Source organism: Mustela erminea, chromosome 5, assembly GCF_009829155.1.
Source record: "Mustela erminea isolate mMusErm1 chromosome 5, mMusErm1.Pri, whole genome shotgun sequence".
NCBI lineage: Eukaryota > Metazoa > Chordata > Mammalia > Carnivora > Mustelidae > Mustela > Mustela erminea.
In genome coordinates this window covers 3,595,004-3,606,880 of record NC_045618.1, presented here as the reverse complement: position 1 = coordinate 3,606,880, position 11,877 = coordinate 3,595,004, and positions in this window count along the sequence as shown.

Below are 11,877 nucleotides of genomic sequence, written 5' to 3'. Positions count from 1 at the left end.
ATATTCTTGATTGTCACAGCTGGGGTTGGGAATGCTACTGGCATCTGTTGGATACAGAACAACGATACTGCTAAACATCCTACAGGACCCAGGATGGCACCCCATCCCTCCAACAAAGAACTATTCTGCCCCAAATGTCAATACCCACAATTGAAAAATACTGCTATAAAGAGACATTACATAAAAATAAAAGGTCAATAAATGTCAATAAAAGACATTACATAAAAATAAAAGGTCAACTAGGAAGAAATAAAATTCCTAATTTGTATATACTAATAACACAGCCTCAAAAATATATAAAGCAAAAAGTTGACAGAAATAAAAGGAGAATAAACCAATTCACAATTATGATGGGAGATTTCAATATCATTTTCTTGGGAGGTGACAGAACAAGTAGATTTAAAAAATCAGTAAAAAGATAGATGGTTCAAGTAACACAAGTAAAAAAAAACATAATCATATTGTAACACAGTACCAAATATCTACAGAATCACAGCATTTTAAAATATACATGGAACATTTACCAAAATTGACCATATGCTAGCTCATAGAGTTAGGCCCAACAGCTTTCAGAGGATTAAAATTAGGCATGGTATATTCTCTGACCACAGTGAAATTAAGCTAGAAATCAACAGCAAAAGAGAATCTAGGAAATTCCCAAATGTTTGGAAATAAACAATATTTTTGCTGCCTAATTAAAAATGACCTATGAGTCAAGAAAGAAATCACAATGGAAATAAAAACACATTTTGAATGGAATAATGCTGGAAACACAATGTATCTAAACTTCTAAGATAAAGCTAAGGCTGTTTAGAAAGTCTTGAATGCATATATTAAGAAAAAAAGGATAAAAAACAATGGTTTATCCATTATCCCAAGAACTTAGAAAAATAACAAAAAAGTAAACCCCCCAATAACAAAAGAGAAGGGGGGAATAACAAAAAGCAGAAATTAATAAGCTGTAAAAATATATCATAGAGGGGATAGGGGCACCTGGGTGGCTCAGCTGGTTAAGCATCCAACTCTTGATCTCAATTCAGGTCTTGATCTCAGGGTCCTGAGTTCAAGTCCCAAGTTGGGCTTGGGAATAGAGTGGGCTTGGGAATGGGTGTGGAGCCTACATGAACACACACACACACAGATCTGTATCTATATCTATATATATATATCATCACATACCCACATATATCTATATATATCTCATAGAGGAGCTCTACAGAACCAAAGGCTGGTTTTCCAGAAGGACTAAAATGGAAAAGCCTCTGTCAAGACTGAGGAATGAAAAAGGGACATCATTTCAAATTCTACAGATATTTAAAATAATAAAAAGCAGATGATAGAAAGTTTCATGCCTATACATTTGAAAATTTAGATGAAACAGACAATGCCTTAGGAAAATATATCTTACCAAAACTGACACAAGAAGAAAGAGAAATGTGAGTATCCTGAATCTGCTAAAGAAAGAAATCTCATCTGTAAATACAATCTCCCTTCAAAGAAAATTACAAGCCTGGATGGCTTTACTGGTGTATCATACCACACATTTTAGGAAGAAATAGTGCCAATCTCACACAAACATAGAGAAAAGACTTCTCAACTTCATCTTATGAGGCCAAAACAATCTTTTTTTTTTTTAAAGATTTTTTTTCTTTTAAGATTTTATTTATTTTTTATTTTTTTTTTAATTTTTAATTTTTTATAAACATATATTTTTATCCCCAGGGGTACAGGTCTGTGAATCGCCAGGTTTACACACTTCACAGCACTCACCAAAGCACACACCCTCCCCAATGTCCATAATCCCACCCCCTTCTCCCAACCCCCCTCCCCCCAGCAACCCTCAGTTTGTTTTGTGAGATTAAGAGTCACTTATAGTTTGTCTCCCTCCCAATTCCATCTTGTTTCATTGATTCTTCTTCTACCCACTTAAGCCCCCATGTTGCATCACCACTTCCTTATATCAGGGAGATCATATGATAGTTGTCTTTCTCTGCTTGACTTATTTCGCTAAGGGAACAAGCATCAAAATTCAGGAGGTTCAGAGAACGCCCCTCAAAATCAATAAGAATAGGCCCACACCCCATCACCTAATAGTAAAATTTACAAGTCTCAGTGACAAAGAGAAAATCCTGAAAGCAGCCCGGGAAAAGAAGTCTGTAACATACAATGGTAAAAATATTAGATTGGCAGCTGACTTATCCACAGAGACCTGGCAGGCCAAAAGAGCTGGCATGATATTTTCAGAGCACTAAACGAGAAAAACATGCAGCCAAGAATACTATATCCAGCTAGGCTATCATTGAAAATAGAAGGAGAGATTAAAAGCTTCCAGGACAAACAAAAACTGAAAGAATTTGCAAACACCAAACCAGCTCTACAGGAAATATTGAAATTTTAAAGATTATTTTTAAGTAATCTGTATACCCTGTGTGGGTATAGAGATCAGCCTGAGATCAAGAGTCACACACACTGCCAACTGAGCCAGAGAGGCACCCTCCAACACAATCTTAATACTAAAACCCAACAAGTACAACACCAAAAAGGAAAAGTACACACCAATCGCCCTTATAGTATAGATGAAAAAAAAATCTCAACTAAAATATCAGCAAATCAAATCTTGGTATATACAAAAATAATAATATATCCTGGCAAATTTGAATCTAGTCTAGAATATAGGTTGTTTAACATTTGAGAATCAATCAACATCATTCACATTAATAGATTCAAGGATAAACATCATATGATCCTTTCAAGAGACGCAGGAAAATGACAAAATTCAGCATGCATTTTTAAAAATTAACAACTAGAAATAGATGGGAATCTTAATGGATTAAAGGGCTTCTACTAAAAACTTATAACAAACTTCCTACTTAGTGGTAAAATTCTGAAATTTATCCCTAGGATTGGGAACAAGACAAGAACATTTGTTATTACTTCTTTTCAAGATTCTTATCCTGTGAAATAAGGTAAGAAAAAAAAAAAAGAATAAAACACTGTTATTTGCAGATGACATAATTATGTATGTAGAAAGTCTAAATAAATCTATCAATAAACACTAGTAGTAGACTAAGTGAATTCAGCAATGTCATTGCACGAAGGGTCAATGTAGAAAAAAATCAATCGCATTTCTGTATACCAGCAATAAACAACTAGAAAATGAAATTTTAGAAGTGTTACATTTGCAATAGCATTAAAAAAAATCAACTACATAGGAGTAAATCTAATGAAAGATCTATAGGAACTTTATACAGAAAATTATAAAATATTATTTAGAGAAATAAAAGAAGACTAAACTGAAAGAGATACTATTTTCTTAGATAGGAAGAGTCAACATTATAAATGTGTTAATCCGGGGTGCCTGGGTGGCTGAGAGGGCTGTGCCTCTGCCTTCAGCTCGGGTCGTGGTCTCAGGGTCCTTGGATGGAGCCCCACATCCAGCTCTCTGCTCGGTGGGGAGCCTGCTTCCCCCTCTGTCTCTGCCTGCCTCCCTGCCTGCTTGTAATCTCTGTCTGTCAAATCAATCAATCAATCAATCAATCATTAAAAAAAAATGTGTTACTCCTTCCCAAACTGATCTATGGATCCCAAGCAAACCAAGTTAAAACCCAACGACTTCATGTGTGTGTGAATGTGTGTGTGTGTGTGTATATGTGTGTGTGTGTAAAATGACGGTCTAATTCTAAAACATATATGAAAGGCAAAGAGGCAGGCATAGCCAACACAACACTAAAGAACGAAGTTGGAGGAATTTATCAGATATCAGTATTTATCAAGGTGAAATGTTTAAGACAGTGAAGTTATAGCACCAAGACAGATAAACAATGAGACAAAACCGGAAGAGAAACCAACACACATATACACGTATTTGACTTATGAAAAAGACACATTTTGGGGAAAGTCCTGCCTTTTACATAAATAGTGCTGGGTTGATAAAATTTCTTTAGTTTTAACTCAAAAAATATGCAAAAATCAATTCCAGGTATATTTTGGTTTTATTTATTTATTTTTTTAAAGATTTTGTTTATTTATTTGACAGACAGAGATCACAAGTAGGCAGAGAGGCAGGCAGAGAGAGAGAGAGGAGGAAGCAGGCTCTCCGCGGAGCAGACAGCCCGATGCGGGGCTCGATCCCAGGACCCTGGGATCATGACCTGAGCCGAAGGCAGAGGCTTTAACCCACTGAGCCACCCAGGCGCCCCAGTATATTTTGGTTTTAAATGTGAAAAGTAGAAGAATATAATAACAAATACGGGGTAGGCAAGTGTCTTAAATAGGATATCCTCATCCCAAATCCCTGAATAACGATAAAGGAAAGATTGGATTCACTGATGTTCACTAAAACCAGAAATTTAGACAACACTAAGCCAGTACAAAGACAAACTATCGAGTGTGAGAAAATATTTGCAAGACAAGTAATCATGAAGGGGCTTATACCTAGAATATGAAAAAGAACGACAAATCAGTAAGAAAAAGCAACAGCCCAGGGGTGCCTGGGTGGCTCAGGTGGTTCAGCATCTGACTCTGGATTTCAGCTCAGATCATGATCTTATGGTCGTGGGATCGAGCCCTGCTTTGGGCTCTGCACTCAGCACTAAGTCGGCTGCACCTCTCCCTCTGTCCCTCCAGTCCCTCTCTCTCTCTCTCACATAAATAAATAAATAAAATCTTAAAAAAAAAAAAAAACAAAAAAAAAAAAGCCCAAAAGAAAAATGGTTAAAAAACCTGGACAGGGGAGGAGTCAAGATGGTGGAGAAGTAGCAGGCTGAGACTACTTCAGCTAGCAGGAGATCAGCTAGATAGCTTATCTAAAGATTGCAAACACCTACAAATCCAACGGCTTATAGAAGAGAAGAAGAACATCAACTCTAGAAACAGAAAATCAACCACTTTCTGAAAGAAATTACCTCAGTGATGAGAGCACAATAAAGCATATTTAAGTTAAAAAAAAAAAACCTGGACAGGCGCTTCACAGAAGGTTTTGGACAGAGGGCAAGGAAGCAAATGAAAAGCTTCTCAAATCATTAGTTATCAGGAAAATGCAACATACAGTCACAATGAAAGACTACTAACTCCTGCAAGGTTAAAATTAGAAGTACCAATAATACCCAGTGTTGCCAAGGATGTGGGGTAATTGAAGCCTCCAGATGCTGCTCCCAGCAGTATAAATTGGTCCAACCCATTGGAAAACGATTTGTCATTATTTACTAAAGTTTAAGATAGGATACACTGAAGTTAAAGATAAAAAAAAATTCACTCTTTAGATATACAAATGTGAATATATGCGCAACAATAGTCATGGACAAGCATTTTCTTAGAAGCATTCCTCTTAACAGTCAAAACCTAGAAACAATCCAGTTGGATAAACCGTAGAAGAGTCTTATAATGGAACACTTCATAGGAATGAGGAGGAACAAATTACTATCACAAGCAGTAACATCAATTAACCTTATATTATTGGACAAAGAAATCAGACACAAGAAAAAATCAATACTGTGTGATTTCACTTACAAAAAAATTCAAAACATACCTTTGGTATTAGAATTTGGGGCAGCAATTACCTTTAGGAAGGAAGATGCAGATAATTGTAGGAAAGGGGCACAAGAGACTTTTGTGGGCAGGTTATATTCTTCTTCTCCATCTGGGGAAGTATTCACACAATTCTGCTCACCTTACGACAATTAATTGCACTGTTCCTGTGTTTTTTTCCACATCTTTTTAGTTTCCATATTTGAACCAAGTTTATTCCAAAATAAACTGGCTGGCTTGGTCAGTGGAGCAGGTGACTTGTGATCTTGGGGTTGTGGATTTGAGCTCCACATTGGGTATGGAGATTACTTAAAAAAAATAAAATATTAATAAAACAAAATGAATGTTGGATTTTTGGACCACGGCTAAAAATTCCCAAATGAACTCCATTTAAAATGAAGGGGATTTCTGGCTTTCAAAGTGACTTCAAGAACTAGAGTTAATTCTTAGAAGGTATATACATTTCCAGATCATTAAGGGCCACTTACTAATAAATTTTGAACTTCTCAAGAGGATAAATGATTCCATTCACTCCTGGATGCCCAGCACCTATTATAGGAGCTGACTCAGCTCTAAGTCAAGGGCAGCTGATAGGTTTCACCATGTCAACTCTAAACTATTAGTAATGGCTTCCTAACTATGCAGGAGAATGCTTCCCGAAACTGTATCCAGGATCAAGATTCTGTGATTAGCTAGCAGCATCTGCCATGGGTACCAAAATCACAATGGGGACATATGCAATACATACAAGTCACCTGGGGCTGAAAGATGCAACCATGGGACCTTGGCTGATGATGCAGAACATCGAACTCACCATAGGACCAAAAGTCTTTGAGGCTAATGATGGCCATTATGAAAGAAAAGTCCATGAATCAATGAGGAAAACTAGTGACTATGGAGGAAATAAAGTTTGATGGAGAGAAAAGTAATAGTAAGAGAAGTTGGCAGTGAAAGGAACATGGCAAAGAGTCAGAAACGGTACTTCTGACCTTTGATGTCTACACATTAACTCTTCCCCAGTGAATGTTCTGCAGAAAACTGCCTGTTAGGACATTCATAAGCAGGTTTGCTCCTAATATTGAGAGACCCTGGGCAAGAGTAGAAAGTGAAGATACACATCAAGTGAAAACATTTAAAAACTTATAAATCAGGCTAACACACTTTCAGATGAAATGTGTTCTGCCCCCTGTTTTGACAAATGGACCTTCAAAAGGATAACATTGGGGGCGCCTGGGTGGCTCAGTGGGTTAAAGCCTCTGCCTTCGGCTCTCTGCCTACTTGTGATCTCTGCCTATCAAATAAATAAATAAAATCTTTGAAAAAAAAAAAGGATAACACTGAAAAATGTGTAAGCAGCTATGGTCTGTAAGTGATTAAAAATGGCAAAAAACAGAGATAATGAATATAATTGTTATTGTGCATGTCTGGCTGCTCTGTGGATGGTGTGGTGATGTTTGGGTGAGTAATAAACTAAGGGCATACACAGTTAATCAATTGTTTTGTCTTGACTCCATGACCTGTAATTCCTTGAGGAATTTCAGCAAAATTGAGATTCGTATAACATGCATTTTATTGGTAATAATCTTGAATTAGACATTACTAATGTCTGTGATATATCACCATAGTTCTTGGGTGATTTTAAAAAATTATTCCATTGGGAAGAAATACTGCTCTCCTGGGACAATAACAACTATAATTGCCAACAATATTCTCTAGGCAATATCTAGATTCGGGAACAAACCCAGCATGACTCTCTCGGAGAACTCTGTAGTCCCATAGTCACCGCAGCATCACTCACAATTTCATAGAGTCCCTGTGTAAGTGATCATACAGGATTTGCCTTTCTCTGCCTGACTTATTTCACTTAACACGATGCCTTGAAGTTTCATCTGTGTTGTTGCAAATGACAGCATTTCCTTCTTTTTTATGGGTAAATTATTTTCTGTTGTGTACACACACACACACACACATACACACAGGTCCTGCACGTTTTCTTCAACCATCCAACTGTTGGTGGGCACGTAGGTAGTTTCCCCATCTTGGCTACTGTGAATAATGGGGGAATGGACTTGGGAGTACAGACGTCTCTGAGAGTGTGATTCTGTTTTCTCCAGAGAAATACCCAGAATTACTGGGTAATTACTAGGTGCAATCATTGGGTGGAATTACAAGATCACAGGGTAGTTCTATTTTTAATTTTTGGAGGGATCTCTGTACTCTTTCCACAATGGCTGCACCAACTTGCATTCTACTAACAGTGCAGGAGGGCTCCCTTCCCCCACCACTTGTTATTTCTTTACTTTTTGATATTAGCTGTCTGACAGGTGAGGGGACCTCTCACAGTGATTTGCATTTCTCCAGTGATTAGTGATACTAAGCACCTTGTCAAGCACCTGTTGGTCTTATATATTTTTGTATATCTCTGTATATTTTTTGTATATACAAATATATACTTTTGTATATACAAATATACCTTTTTGTATATACAAATATATATTTGTATATATATATTTGTATATATCTTGTATATATATTTGTATATATATACACAAATATATATATATATTTTGTATATTTTGTATATCTCTGTATATTTTTCTTTCCTTTATTTATTTTTTTTGGGAAAACAGCCTTCCACAATTTTTGATGCTATGTACTTATTTGTATAAAACCGAAATGTTTTAATTTGAACTTTAATTAATCTTTATAAAATATTTTCTTTTTCTTTTAAGTTTTATTTATTTATTTGACAGACAGAGATCACAAGTAGGCAGAGAGGCAGGCAGAGAGAGAGAGAGAGAGAGAGAGGAGGAAGCAGGCTCCCCGCTGAGCAGAGAGCCTGATGCGGGGCTCGATCCCAGGACCCTGAGATCACGACCTGAGCCAAAGGCAGAGGCTTAACCCAAGGGCCCCTGAGCCACCCAAGGGCCCCTAATCTTTAAAAAATATTTTCACGAAGATAAACCAGTTTCTCATTCAAGCATAATGTGTCTATTTTATGCTAAGATAAAGGACAAATGTAAGGACATATACACATTTACGATTAGTTTGAGAGGGAGACTCCTAACTCTAGGGAAAACACTGAGGTTTGCTGGATGGGAGGTGGGTGGTGGGATGGGGTAACTGGGTGCTGGGCATTAAGGAGGGCACAGGATAGAACGAGCACTGGGTGTTACATGCAAATGATGAATCACTAAATTCTACCCCTGAAACTGATAATACACTATATGTTAACTAAATTGAATTTTTAAAAAAAGATTCATTTTACTTGTTTAGTCTTGCAAAATGTTCTTCAGTGACCAGGAGCAACTGCTGGCTGGTACCTTTGTTAATGCACAATAGAACGATGAATAAAAATGCGGAAGAATGGAAAAACAGGAAGCTTAGTTCTACCTGGAGAAGATATTTTGTTATGCAAAAACGTATTGTAGTCAAGCTCCCAGAGGCTTTGACAACTTCATGTTTTCTCTTCCGTGTGTAAGCGCTTCTCCCACTCAGATTTTCTCCACACTCCCAGCCCGTGTTTACCGTTTACCCCGGCGCAGAGCTACCCACAGACCTTTGTGTTTTGACTTAGTCCCCTTTGGTTTTAGGTTGCAGGATACTGATGGACAGAAACTTTTTGCTCGGAGCCCAGAACACTTTTTGTGATAGGCAGGGCCCAAGGCAATGTGTTCTGTGTCCTGGGTCTGTGCCTGGCCCAGTAGTAAATGTAGGGCAGAAAGAATCTCATAGTCCTGTAAGTCTGGGAAATGTTTAGTGAAGGCACAGTTATGTCATCTTTACTGTGGGCATTCTTAGAGCTTCTAATTAATTATGTTGGAGAATCTACGGAAGGGCTAACAAAATCTAACAAAATTGGGAGTCTTTAAGAGGTAGTCAGAGGACACGGCTCATCCCAAACAAATTCACCTGCAGGGTCCTTTGCTCTTAGAAAAACTCATAGGACTGGTGCACTCCAGGGAGCAGAGAATGGGAGAGGTTGCTACACAACAGGTTTCCTCTCCACAAGGGATGGCAGGACCAGGAAGGGCCCCTGTAGGGCAGTGTGGTGTTTGTGAAGAAGTTCTTCCCTCCATTCCGGTCAGAGAGATGAGCTAGAGAGGGAGCTCGAAGTCAGATCTGTGACTGACACATTAAAGGTAAATGGACTGAATCTTTAAAAACAACAACAACAAAAATTCCCTGAATTTAGGGAATCAGTTCGAGAAAGAGTCCTCTATCCAGTATGAAAGGGGTTTCCCGAGAGAATAAGAAAAAAATAAAACTATTTCTCGTAGTGGTGGTTAAAAGCATGCCAGACTACCTACACTGAAATGTTGGCTCCTCCTCTCATTAGCAGAGTGACCTGTGGCATGTTACTTAATTTCTCCAGGACTCAGTTACCTCCTCTGTAAAATGGGCTTGATACGAGTATCATTTCCGTAAGGTTATTTTGGGCATGGAAAGGTTACTTTCTGTAAGTACTTCGGAACCAGCGAGGTATGGGGTAAATTTTGTTTAAGTAAAAAATAAAATAAGTTGGATTTTTTAACAAACCAGTTATACTCCAATGGCTTCAGGGTCAAGGCAAGAAGTGGTTGAATAAATTAGGTGTGAGAAAAGGAACAGCGGGGGCTGTGGCAAGTGGTGGGGGCTCTCGGAAAGGGTGCTTAGCAGCAACTCATTGTGACCACACTGGAGTGAGGTCCAAGTATTTCCATGGCTTCTAATGTTTCAAAACAAAACAAAACAAAACCAACAAGAACCCTGTGGGACAATGAAATACAAGCAGGAGCCGAATGTGGCTCAGGGGCTGCTAATCTGCATTTGGCAATCATCTGAGCTGGGCAGACCCTACTGTTGGGAGCAAGGTTTTGGTAATCTTCCATGCAAAACCAACTGGAAAAGGTTTGTAACGACTTAAAAAGGAAAAGGGGAGATGACGAAGGCTTTCTCTTTAGTCAGGTGTGCTAGACCCGCTCTGAGGAGTACGCTGAAGGCGTCCTGTGTCCAAGGTCTTACAAAGACCCTGGATGTGCTTTCATATCAAAGCAATAAATTGGACCTGATTAAAAAGTAATCTTACCAAAAGAATATTGATTAATGGATTCCTGGCAATCTAGGGACAAGCTCTGGTGAGAGGTACCCGGTCTCTATTTTTGACCTTGTTCTGATCACATGTGGATTAATGATCTGATGATGATGTTTATTTATTTAAGATTTTATTTTTAGGTAATCCCTACACCCAATTTGGAGCTCAAACTCACAACCCCACGATCAAGAGTTGCATACTCCACTGACTGAGCCAGCCTGGTACCCCGTGATTTTTTTTTTAATAGATTGTGTCATTGGAAAACATCATTAACACCTTGGAATTGAACCAAAGATAGTTTTTCAAACTTAGTTAAAAATGTCAAGTAATATCTTTGTGTTAATTTTAACACAGAGAGAAATATGTAAAAGCAAAATTTCCCCTCTACCCCATCCCACCTGTTCTTACCCTATTTCAGTCTCTAGTTCACTGTTAACATCTTCTATTTGCAAAAATCACGAACAGTACACTACTAAACATATTGGTCTAGAACTTGCTTGTTTCATTTAAGGATCAATTGCAGGCATCTTTCCTTGTCAGGGGATGAAGACGTATCTTTACATTGTTTCCAAATTTCCAATAATATATTGTTTCCAATGTCTCCCTAGCAATGCTGCAGTGTACTTCTCCATCATGTTGGAAGTGCTTTTGAACAAAATTCCTAAAAATAAATTTGCTGGGTTACAGTTAGAGCAGACCCTTGAACAATGTAGGGGCTAAGGTTGCAATCCCACTACCCCAACGCAGTTGAAAATCTGTGTGTAACGTTCGGCTTCCCCAAAACTTGACTACTGAGCCAAGCGTTGGCTGGGAGCCTTACTGATAACGTAATCAGCTGATTAACACATATTTTGTATGTTTTATGTATTATATACTGTGTTTTTATAATAGAGTAAGCTATAGAAAAAATGTTAAGAGAATCAAAAGGAAAATACATTTACAGTACTGTATTTATCAATACAGTATATTTATATTTATATTTATTGATATTTATTGATATTTATATTTATATATTGTATTTATATTTATCAATATAAATACAGTACTGTATTTATCCGTGTGTAAGTGGGTCCGCACTTACCCTGGTTGTTCAAGGGTCAGTTCTATGTGTGTTTGCATTTTTCATCAACGTTACCTCAAAAGTTTATCAGCGGACCATTCTGACTGGTCGGAACACGCCTCTTTCTCCACACATTCATGGACACCCATCTTTAAAACCTTTGCCAGCTTCAGAGGTGATAAACCTGTTTATCTTTGTCAACAGCCTCCAAGATAAC